Genomic DNA, 12,788 nt, shown 5'->3' with positions numbered 1-12,788 from the left:
AACTTGATCTACTGTTTCCTTGAGGCGAGCCTGTGATTCTTGGGTCGATGGATATGGACATGGTGCATATGGAAGTGGTGATTCTTGGGAGTAATTGGATTGGAATTGGTATGGATATGGGTTAGGGTCATATGGAGGTGAATGGTGGTAGGGGGCATGTGAGTGTGGTGGTCCAAAGCTGTGTTGAGAAGGTGGTTCATAGGCATATGATGGGGCTTGTTGGTAGCCACAGGGGGGTCCACTATATCTATTGTCTTGACATGCATTCTGGAATGGTCGTGGTCCATGGTATCTTGGAGGGTGTTGTTGTCAAAAGGGTTGATCAGATGCTCGTGGCTCCGTCCATCTTTGATTGTTTTGACCTTGATGCATGTTCCTGTTATAATTTCCATTCCTTGCAACAGCATTGGAACCAAACTCAAAGCGATAGGGGTGAGAAGAACTCATAGTAGTTAATAAAAATTAAAAACAAAAATAAAAACAAAAACAAGTAAAATCAAATATTTACAATAACCAATAATAAGGTACACGTTTGCAATTCCCCGGCAACGGCGCCATTTTGACAATCGGATTTCTACTAGTAAAGAAATTCACAAATATAATCGCGTTGTAAGTATAGTTTCTAAACCAATAGAAAATCCTTTCGTACAAAAGTTTTGTTTGTCACTTAAGCAAACCCAATAAAATTTATAACCGAAGTATTCAAACTTCGGGTTGTCTTCTCAAGGAATTGCAGGGAAGTATGATTTATTATTGGTTACGGAAAAACGTATATTTTTGGGTTTTTGAAATAAGGAACAAGTAATTTAAATGACAAGAAAAATAAATTAATAATTAAGAAAACTCTTGGCAAGGTATGAAAATTGGAATTCCTATCCTAGTTATCCTTATCAGGTGTGATGAAATTGGGTTTTAATCCCGCTTAGTTATCCCTTATTAAATAAAGGAAAGTCAAGTGGACTTATTAAATTGATCCTCAAGTCCTAGTAACTTTAGAGCGATCCAAATCAATCAGCAATTGCCAATTTCAACCACTGTTGAGTTTGATAACTTAAGTGTTACCAATTAATTAACCAAAGCCAAAAAGGGAAAATAAATCATAAATAGAGCAAAACAATCATGAGTCTGAAATATCTCAATTATATTAATTAAGAAATTCCTAACATGAAAAGTTCATAAGCCAATTTGGCAACATAAGTCATGAATAAATAAAAGCATTAAAGTATCTAAAAGTAGAAAAGAAGTCAAAATAAAGGAATATTGAACCTGTGATTGAAGAAGATGAAATCCTAATCCTAATAGAAATCCTAATTCTAATGCTAAAAGAGAGGAGAGAACCTCTCTCTCTAAAAACTACATCTAAATTATGAAAAGTGAATTATAAATGTTGTATGAAGTCCATATGATGAATGGATGGATTCCCCAATTTATAGCCTCTAATCTGTGTTCTCTGGGCTTGGATCTGGACCAAAAAGGCTCCAAAAGTCGCTGGGGCCGACTTCTGTAATTTTCTGTATGTGGAGTCTGTCACGCGTTCATGTGGGTCATGCGTCCGCATAATCTAGAGTTTTGCTCTTTCGCGCGTCCGCGTCAATCACGCGTCCGCGTCAGTCATGCGTTCGCATCATCTGGAGTTTTGCTTTTCCACGCGTTTGCGTCAGTCACGCATCCGCGTCAATTGCGTTATGCTCAAGGTATGCGTCCGCGTCGTTCATGCGTTCGCGCCGCTGCTTTTTGCGCTAAGCATGCTGGTGCACGAAATTGTGATCAATACTTTTCACAAATCAAATAATCCCCGGTAATGAATCCAAAAACTTGGTGTTCAATACCATGGCATAAACACAACTTCGCACAACTAACCAGCAAGTGTACTGGGTCGTCCAAGTAATAAACCTTACGCGAGTAAGGGTCGATCCCACAGAGATTGTTGGTATGAAGCAAGCTATGGTCACCTTGTAAATCTTAGTCAGGCAAACTCAAATGGTTATGAATGATGAATAAAACATAAAGATAAAGATAGAGATACTTATGTATTTCATTGGTGGAAATTTCAGATAAGCGTATGAAGATGCTTGGTCCCTTCTGTCTCTCTGCTTTCCTACTGTCTTCATCCAATCCTTCTTACTCCTTTCCATGGCAAGCTGTATGCAAGGGTTTCACCGTTGTCAGTGGCTACCTCCCATCCTCTTAGTGAAAATGTTCAACGCACCCTGTCACGGCACGGCTATCCAACTGTCGGTTCTCGATCATGTCGGAATAGAATCCAGTGATTCTTTTGCGTCTGTCACTAACGCCCCACAATCGCGAGTTTGAAGCTCGTCACAGTCATTCGATCATTGAATCCTACTCAGAATACCACAGACAAGGTTTAGACCTCCCGGATTCTCTTGAATGCCGCCATCAATTCTAGCTTATACCACGAAGATTCCGGTTAAAGAATCCAAGAGATATCCACCCAATCTAAGGTAGAACAGAGGTGGTTGTCAGGCACACGTTCATAGGTGAGAATGATGATGAGTGTCACAGATCATCACATTCATCAAGTTGAAGAACAAGTGATATCTTGGAACAAGAACAAGCGGAATTGAATAGAAGAACAATAGTAATTGCATTAATACTCGAGGTACAGCAGAGCTCCACACCTTAATCTATGGTGTGTAGAAACTCCACCGTTGAAAATACATAAGAACAAGGTCTAGGCATGGCCGAATGGCCAGCCTCCCAAAGAGGGTTCAATCATAAAAACATGATCTAAAGATCAAAAGATTCCAAAGATCAGAAGATGAAAATACAATAGTAAAAGGTCCTACTTATAGAGAACTAGTAGCCTAGGGTTTACAGAGATGAGTAAATGAAATAAAAATCCACTTCCGGGCCCACTTGGTGTGTGCTTGGGCTGAGCATTGAAGCATTTTCGTGTAGAGACTCTTCTTGGAGTTAAACGCCAGCTTTCATGCCAGTTTGGGCGTTTAACTCCCATCCTTGTGCCAGTTCCGGCGTTTAACGCTGGGAATTCTGATGGTGACGTTGAACGCCGGTTTGGGCCATCAAATCTTAGGAAAAGTATGAACTATCATATATTGCTGGAAAGCCCAGGATGTCTACGTTTCAACGCCATTGAGAGCGCGCCAATTGGGCTTCTGTAGCTCCAGAAAATCCACTTCGAGTGCAGGGAGGTCAGAATCCAACAGCATCTGCAGTCCTTTTTAGTCTCTGAATCAGATTTTTGCTCAGGTCCTTCAATTTTAGCCAGAAAATATCTGAAATCACAGAAAAACACACAAACTCATAGTAAAGTCCAGAGAAGTGAATTTTAACTAAAAACTAATAAAAATATACTAAAAACTAACTACATCATACTAAAAACATACTAAAAATAATGCCAAAAAGCGTACAAATTATTCGCTCATCACAACACCAAACTTAAAATGTTGCTTGTCCTCAAGCAACTAAAAATCAAATAAGATAAAAAGAAGAGAATATGCAATGAATTCCAAAAACATCTATGAGGATCAGTATTAATTAGATGAGCGGGGCTTTTAGCTTTTTGCCTCTGAACAGTTTTGGCATCCCACTCTATCCTTTGAAATTCAGAATGATTGGCTTCTTTAGGAACTCAGAATCCAGATAGTGTTATTGATTCTCCTAGTTAAGTATGATGATTCTTGAACACAGCTACTTATTGAGTCTTGGCCTTGGCCCAAAGCACTCTGTCTTCCAGTATTACCACCGGATACATACATGCCACAGACACATAATTGGGTGAACCTTTTCAGATTGTGACTCAGCTTTGCTAGAGTCCCCAACTAGAGGTGTCTAGGGTTCTTAAGCACACTTTTTTTGCCTTGGATCACAACTTTATTTCTTTCTTTTTCTCTCTTTTTTTTCGTTTTTCTCCTTTTTTTTCTTCTTTTTTCGTTTTTCTTCTTCTCTTTTTTTTTTTGTATTCACTGCTTTTTCTTGCTTCAAGAATCATTTTTATGATTTTTCAGATCCTCAGTAACATGTCTCCTTTTTCATCATTCTTTCAAAAGCCAACATTCATGAACCACAAATTCAAAAGACATATGCACTGTTTAAGCATACATTCATAAAACAAAAGTATTGCCACCACATCAAAATAATTAAACTGTTATAAAATTCAAAATTCATGCAATTCTTTTCTTTTTCAATTAAGAACATTTTTCATTCAAGAAAGGTGATGGATTCATAGGACATTCATAACTTTAAGGCATAGACACTAAGACACTAATGATCACAAGACACAAACATGGATAAACATAAGCACTAAAATTTGAAAAATAGGAAAATAAAGAACAAGGAAATTAAAGAACGGGTCCACCTTAGTGATGGCGACTTGTTTTTCCTCTTGAAGATCCTATGGAGTGCTTGAGCTCCTCAATGTCTCTTCCTTGCCTTTGTTGCTCCTCTCTCATGATTCTTTGATCTTCTCTAATTTCATGGAGGAGGATGGAATGTTCTTGGTGCTCCACCCTTAGTTGTCCCATGTTGGAACTCAATTCTCCTAGGGAGGTGTTTAGTTGCTCCCAATAGTTTTGTGGAGGAAAGTGCATCCCTTGAGGCATCTCAGGGATTTGATGATGAGAGGGGTCTCTTGTTTGCTCCATCCTCTTCTTAGTGATGGGCTTGTCCTCATCAATGGGGATGTCTCCCTCTATGTCAACTCCAACTGAACAACAGAGGTGACAAATGAGATGAGGAAAGGCTAACCTTGCCAAGGTAGAGGACTTGTCTGCCACCTTATAGAGTTCTTGGGATATAACCTCATGAACTTCTATTTCTTCTCCAATCATGATGCTATAAATCATGATAGCCCGGTCTATAGTAACTTCAGACCAGTTGCTAGTGGGAATGATTGAGCGTTGGATAAACTCCAACCATCCTCTAGCCACGGGCTTGAGGTCATGCCTTCTCAGTTGAACCGGCTTCCCTCTTGAATCTCTCTTCCATTGGGTGCCCTCTTCACAAATGACTGTGAGGACTTGGTCCAACCTGTGATCAAAGTTGACCCTTCTAGTGTAAGGATGTTCATCTCCTTGCATCATGGGCAACTTGAATGCCAACCTTACATTTTCCGGACTAAAATTCAAGTATTTCCCCCGAACCATAGTAAGCCAATTCTTTGGGTCCGGGTTCACACTTTGATCATGGTTCTTGGTGATCCATGCATTGGCATAGAACTCTTGAACCATTAAGATTCCGACTTGTTGAATGGGGTTGGTAAGAACTTCCCAACCTCTTCTTCGGAACTTATGTCGGATCTCCGGATATTCACTATTTTTGAGTTTGAAAGGGACCTCGGGGATCACCTTCTTCAAGGCCACAACTTCATAGAAGTGGTCTTGATGCACCCTTGAGATGAATCTCTCCATCTCCTATGACTCGGAGGTGGAAGCTTTTGCCTTTCCTTTCCTCTTTCTAGAGGTTTCTCCGGCCTTGGATGCCATAAATGGTTATGGAAAAACAAAAAGCAATGCTTTTACCACACCAAACTTAAAAGGTTTGCTCGTCCTCGAGCAAAAGAAGAAAGAAGAGAGTAGAAGAAGAAGAAATGAAGGGAAAGGGAATGGCTTTGTGGTTCGGCCAAAAGGGGGAGAAGTAGTGTTTAGGTTGTGTGAAAATGAAGGAGTGAAGATGGGTTTATATAGGGGTGGGGGGAGGGGTAGGTTTCGGCTATGGGAGGGTGGGTTTGGGAGGGAAAGTGTTTTGAATTTGAATGGTGAGGTAGGTGGGGTTTTATGAAGGATGGATGTGAGTGGTGAAGAGAAAGATGGGATTTGATAGGTGAAGGGTTTTTGGGGAAGAGGAGTTGAGGTGATTGGTGCATGGGTGAAGAAGAGAGAGAGTGGTGGGGTAGGTGGGGATCCTGTGGGGTCCACAGATCCTGAGGTGTCAAGGAAAAGTCATCCCTGCACCAAGTGGCGAGCAAAATTGCTCTTTGTGCCAAATCTGGCGTTAAACGCCGGGCTGGTGCCCATTTCTGGCGTTTAACGCCAACTTCTTGCCCTTTACTGGCGTTTAACGCCAGTCTGGTGCCCCTTTCTGGCGTTAAACGCCCAGAATGGTGCCAGACTGGGCGTTAAACGCCCATCTGCTAGCCTCACTGGCGTTTAAACGCCAGCTAAGTCTCCTCCAGGGTGTGCTGTTTTTCTTTCTGTTTTTGCTTTTTCAATTGATTTTGTGACTTCTCATGTTCATCAACCTACAGAAAACATAAAATAACAAAGGAAAAATAGATAAAATATAACATTGGGTTGCCTCCCAACAAGCACTTCTTTAATGTCAGTAGCTTGACAGTGGGCTCTCATGGAGCCTCACAGATGTTCAGAGCAATGTTGGAACCTCCCAACACCAAACTTAGAGTTTGAATGTGGGGGTTCAACACCAAACTTAGAAGTTGGTTGTGGCCTCCCAACACCAAACTTAGAGTTTGAATGTGGGGGCTCTGTTTGGCTCTGTTTTGAGAGAAGCTCTTCATGCTTCCTCTCCATGGTGACAGAGGGATATCCTTGAGCCTTAAACACAAAGGATTCTTCATTCACTTGAATGATCAATTCTCCTCTATCAACATCAATCACAGCCTTTGCTGTGGCTAGGAAGGGTCTGCCAAGGATGATGGATTCATCCATGTACTTCCCAGTCTCTAGGACTATGAAATCAGCAGGGATGTAATGATCTTCAACTTTTACCAGAACATTCTCTACAAGTCCATGAGCTTGTTTTCTTGAGTTGTCTGCCATCTCTAGTGAGATTTTTGCAGCTTGCACCTCAAAGATCCTTAGCTTCTCCATTACAGAGAGAGGCATGAGGTTTACACTTGACCCTAGGTCACACAAGGCCTTCTTGAAGGTCATGGTGCCTATGGTACAAGGTATTGAAAACTTCCCAGGATCCTGTCTTTTTTGAGGTAATTTCTGCCTAGACAAGTCATCCAGTTCTTTGGTGAGCAGAGGGGGTTCATCCTCCCAAGTCTCATTTCCAAATAATTTGTCATTTAGCTTCATGATTGCTCCAAGGTATTTAGCAACTTGCTCTTTAGTGACATACTCATCCTCTTCAGAGGAAGAATACTCATCAGAGCTGATGAATGGCAGAAGTGAGTCCAATGGAATCTCTATGGTCTCATTTTGAGCCTCAGATTCCCATGGTTCCTCATTGGGGAACTCATTGGAAGTCAGTGGACGTCCATTGAGGTCTTCCTCAGTGGCGTTCACTGCCTCTTCCTCCTCTCTAAATTCGGCCATGTTGATGGCTTTGCACTCTCCCTTTGGATTTTCTTCTGTATTGCTTGGAAGAGTACTAAGAGGGAGTTTAGTAATTTTCTTGCTCAGCTGACCCACTTGTCCCTCCAAATTTCTAATGGAGGACCTTGTTTCAGTCATGAAACTTTGAGTGGTTTTGATTAGATCAGAGACCATGGTTGCTAAGTCAGATGTGTTCTGCTTAGAACTCTCTGTCTGTTGCTGAGAAGATGATGGAAAAGGCTTGCCATTGATAAACCTGTTTCTTCCACCATTATTGTTGTTGAAACCTTGTTGAGGTCTCTGTTGATCCTTCCATGAGAGATTTGGATGATTTCTCCATGAAGGATTATAGGTGTTTCGATAGGGTTCTCCCATGTAATTCACCTCTTCCATTGAAGGGTTCTCATGATCATAAGCTTTTCTTCAGATGAAGCTTCCTTAGTACTGCCTGGTACATTTTGCATTCCAGACAGACTTTGAAAAATCAAATTGACTTGCTGAGTCAATATTTTGTTCTGAGCCAATATGGCATTCAGAGTATCAATCTCAAGAACTCCTTTCTTCTGATTAGTCCCATTGTTCACAGGATTCCTTTCAGAAGTGTACATGAATTGGTTATTTGCAACCATTTCAATTAGTTCTTGAGCTTCTGTAGGCGTCTTCTTCAGATGAAAAGATCCTCCAGCAGAGCTATCCAAAGACATCTTGGACAGTTCAGACAGACCATCATAGAAAATACCTATGATGCTCCATTCAGAAAGCATGTCAGAAGGACACTTTCTGATTAATTGTTTGTATCTTTCCCAAGCTTCATAGAGGGATTCTCCTTCCTTCTGTCTGAAGGTTTGGACTTCCACTCTAAGCTTACTCAATTTTTGAGGTGGAAAGAACTTTGCCAAGAGTTCAGCCTTTCTTTAGGTTGGGAGTCCAACCATATCCTAGCTCTGTCTCTTACAGCAAAAGGGAATAGCATAAGTCTGTAGACCTCAGGGTCAACCCCATTAGTCTTGACAGTGTCACAGATTTGCAAGAACTCAGCTAAAAACTGATGAGGATCTTCCAATGGAAGTCCATGGAACTTGCAATTCTGTTGCATTAGAGAAACTAATTGAGGCTTAAACTCAAAGTTGTTTGCTCCAATGGCAGGGATAGAGATGCTTCTCCCATAGAAGTCGGGAGTAGGTGCAGTAAAGTCACCTAGTACCTTCCTTGCATTGTTGGCATTGTTGTTGTTTTCGGCTGCCATGGGTTCTTCTTCTTTGAAGATTTCTTGTTAGGTCCTCTACAGAGAGTTGTGCCTTAGCTTCTCTTAGTTTCCGCTTCAAGGTCCTTTCAGGTTCAGGATCAGCCTCAACAAGAATGCTTTTGTCTTTGCTCCTGCTCATATGAAAGAGAAGAAAACAAGAAAATATGGAATCCTCTATGTCACAGTATAGAGATTCCTTGAGGTGTCAGAGGAAAAGAAAAATGGAAGGAAGAGTTAGAAAATTCGAACTTATCAAGAAAGATGGAGTTCGAATTGTGTATTAAGGAATAGTGTTAGTCCATAAATAGAAGGATGTGAGAAGAGGGGAAGAAATTTTCGAAAATAATTTAAAAATATTTTAAAAACGTTTTGAAAAACTGATTGATAATTTTCGAAAACAAAAAGTGGGAAAGAAATCAAGTGATTTTTGAAAAAGGTTTGAAATTAAAAATCAAAAAGATATGATTGATTTTAAAAAGATGTGATTGAGAAGATATGATTTGAAAAATATTTTAAAAAGATTTTATTTTAAAAATTAATAACTTGGCTAACAAGAAAAGATATGATTCAAACATTAAATCTTTCTCAACAGAAAAGACAACATACTTGAAATGTTGAATCAAATCATTAATTGATAGCAAGCATTTTTGAAAAAGGAAAGAAATTGATTTTGAAAAAGATTTGACTGAAAATATTTGATTTGAAAAAGATTTGATTTTGAAAAGATTTTGAAAACTTGAAAAAATTGAACTGAAAACAGAATCTTCCCTCTTGTGCCATCCTGGCGTTAAACGCCCAGAATGGTGCACATTCTGGCGTTTAAAGCCCAAACCACTACCCTTTTGGGCGTTAAACGCCCAGCCAGGCACCCTGGCTGGCGTTTAAACGCCAGTTTGCCTTCCTCACTGGGCATTTTGAACGCCCAGCTTCTTCTGTGTAATTCCTCTGCAGTATGTTCTGAATCTTCAATTCTCTGTATTATTGACTTGAAAAGACACAAATTAAAAATATTTTTGGATTTTTAATAATAAGGAATAATCAAAATGCAACTAAAATCAAATAACAATGCATGCAAGACACAAAACTTAGCAGTTTGTATACTACTGACACTAACAAGATGAGAATGCATATGAGAAACACAAACACTCAAGTCAAGAGAATTTAAAGATCAAAGTAATGAAATCATCAAGAACATCTTGAAGATCACTGAAGACACATGAATGAATGCAAGAAGAACAGAAACATGCAATTGACACCAAACTTAACATGAGACTCTAGACTCAAACAAGAAATATTTTTGGATTTTCTTTTTCGAAAATTAAGTGGAAAAAGAAAATAAAGGTATCAAAATTCTTAATGAGAATTCTAGGAATCATGCAATGTTAGTCTAAAGCTTTAGTCTAAAGAAATTAGACATGGCTGAACAAGCTTCAGCAGGACATTGCATTCAAGAGCTAAATTGATGAAAATCAATCAGCTTTGGTGATGATAAGAACATCACCTTGAAACACTAGAATTCATTCTTAAGAACTCTGAAGAAAAATACCTAATCTAAGCAACAAGACGAACCGTCAGTTGTCCAAACTCAACAATCCCCGGCAACGGCGCCAAAAACTTTGTGCACGAAATTGTGATCAATACTTTTCACAAATCAAATAATCCCCGGTAATGAATCCAAAAACTTGGTGTTCAATACCATGTCATAAACACAACTTCGCACAACTAACCAGCAAGTGTACTGGGTCGTCCAAGTAATAAACCTTACGCGAGTAAGGGTCGATCCCACAGAGATTGTTGGTATGAAGCAAGCTATGGTCACCTTGTAAATCTTAGTCAGGCAAACTCAAATGGTTATGAATGATGAATAAAACATAAAGATAAAGATAGATATACTTATGTATTTCATTGGTGGAAATTTCAGATAAGCGTATGAAGATGCTTGGTCCCTTCCGTCTCTCTGCTTTCCTACTATCTTCATCCAATCCTTCTTACTCCTTTCCATGGCAAGCTGTATGCAAGGGTTTCACCGTTGTCAGTAGCTACCTCCCATCCTCTCAATGGAAATGTTCAACGCACCCTGTCACGGCACGGCTATCCAGCTGTCGGTTATCGATCATGTCGGAATAGAATCCAGTGATTCTTTTGCGTCTGTCACTAACGCCCCACAATCGCGAGTTTGAAGCTCGTCACAGTCATTCGATCGTTGAATCCTACTCAGAATACCACAGACAAGGTTTAGACCTTCCGGATTATCTTGAATGCTGCCATCAATTCTAGCTTATACCACGAAGATTCCGGTTAAAGAATCCAAGAGATATCCACCCAATCTAAGGTAGAACGGAGGTGGTTGTCAGGCACACGTTCATAGGTGAGAATGATGATGAGTGTCACTGATCATCACATTCATCAAGTTGAAGAACAAGTGATATCTTGGAACAAGAACAAGCGGAATTGAATAGAAGAACAATAGTAATTGCATTAATACTTGAGGTACAGCAGAGCTCCACACCTTAATCTATGGTGTGTAGAAACTCCACCGTTGAAAATACATAAGAACAAGGTCTAGGCATGGCCGAATGGCCAGCCTCCCAAAGAGGGTTCAATCATAAAAACATGATCAAAAGATCTAAAGATCAAAAGATTCCAAAGATCAGAAGATGAAAATACAATAGTAAAAGGTCCTACTTATAGAGAACTAGTAGCCTAGGGATTACAGAGATGAGTAAATGACATAAAAATTCACTTCCGGGCCTACTTGGTGTGTGCTTGGGCTGAGCATTGAAGCATTTTCGTGTAGAGACTCTTCTTGGAGTTAAACGCCAGCTTTCATGCCAGTTTGGGCGTTTAACTCCCATCCTTGTGCCAGTTCCGGCGTTTAACGCTGGGAATTCTGATGGTGACTTTGAACGCCGGTTTGGGCCATCAAATCTTGGGCAAAGTATAGACTATCATATATTGCTGGAAAGCCCAGGATGTCTACTTTTCAACGCCGTTGAGATCACGCCAATTGGGCTTCTGTAGCTCCAGAAAATCCACTTCGAGTGCAGGAAGGTCAAAATCAAACAGCATCTGCAGTCCTTTTTAGTCTCTGAATCAGATTTTTGCTCAAGTCCCTCAATTTCAGCCAGAAAATACCTGAAATCACAGAAAAATACACAAACTCATAGTAAAGTCCAGAAAAGTGAATTTTAACTAAAAACTAATAAAAATATACTAAAAACTAACTAGATCATACTAAAAACATACTAAAAACAATGCCAAAAAGCGTACAAATTATCCGCTCATCACATGCGTCCGCGTCGTCCATGCATTCGTCTCGCTACTTTTTCTTCAAAACTCCATTTTTGTGCTTTCCTTCCATTTTTGCGTGTTTTCTTTCTGTCCTCTAAGTCATTCCTGCCCTATGAAACCTGAAAATACTTAACACACAAATCACGGCATCGAATGGTAATAAAGGATAATTAAATTTAATATTTTTAAAGTATAGGAAACATGTTTCTCATATATCATAAAACAAGGAAGAAATAGTAAAACCATGCAATTTACATGAATAAGTGGGTGAAGATTTGATAAAACACTCAATTTAAGCACAAGATGAATCATAAAATAGGGGTTTATCACTCTTCCTAGAGACATAGAGTTGATCCAAGAGAAGAGTGTCAGGCCCTCATTAATACGAAGGAGGTTGAGCCTAAGGTGGTACGCACTATTGATGAACTAAATGAAGAAGAGGCTCAAAGAGAGGTTGAAAGCACACTATTACATGACCCTCTTATGGGAAGAAAGCCTGAAGTACCACACCCTCACAAGCCCCAAAAGGAGACCAAGGACAAGCACTGCTCACAGTCTTTGGAAGGCTCTAAGTAGTTGCAATTCAATATTCCTTTTGTTAAGGTTTTGGAGCAATGGTCTCTCTCTATTGGAAGAAACCTCTCTGATGCTGAAAAAGGCAAATTGGTGCTGAGGTTACAGAAGAATTACATGATTATCAAGGTCCTTAAACCTCTACTACCCCCTGACAAAGGAAGTACTTTGATGAGCGGATAATTTATACGCTATTTGGCATTGCTTTTAGATAGTTTTTAGTATAATCTAGCTATTTTTAGGGATGTTTTCATTAGTTTTTATGCTAAATTCACATTTCTGGACTTTACTATGAGTTTGTGTGTTTTTCTGTGATTTCAGGTATTTTCTGGCTGAAATTGAGGGACCTGAGCAAAACTCTGATAGGAGGCTGACAAAGGACTGCTGATGCTGTTGGAATCTAACCTCCCTGC

At 39.7% G+C, this 12,788-nt stretch overlaps 1 non-coding gene across 1 annotated transcript; it reads left to right on the top strand.

Moving 5' to 3' along the window:
- Positions 1-8,023: 8,023 nt before the first annotated feature.
- Positions 8,024-8,131, top strand: LOC112700541 (small nucleolar RNA R71). The gene has a single exon (XR_003153448.1). It is a non-coding gene; the product is annotated as a small nucleolar RNA R71 (small nucleolar RNA).
- Positions 8,132-12,788: the final 4,657 nt, after the last annotated feature.

Source organism: Arachis hypogaea, chromosome 6, assembly GCF_003086295.3.
Source record: "Arachis hypogaea cultivar Tifrunner chromosome 6, arahy.Tifrunner.gnm2.J5K5, whole genome shotgun sequence".
Lineage (NCBI taxonomy): Eukaryota > Viridiplantae > Streptophyta > Magnoliopsida > Fabales > Fabaceae > Arachis > Arachis hypogaea.
Note: the sequence above shows the minus strand (reverse complement) of the source record. Positions and strands in the feature narration are given on the sequence as shown.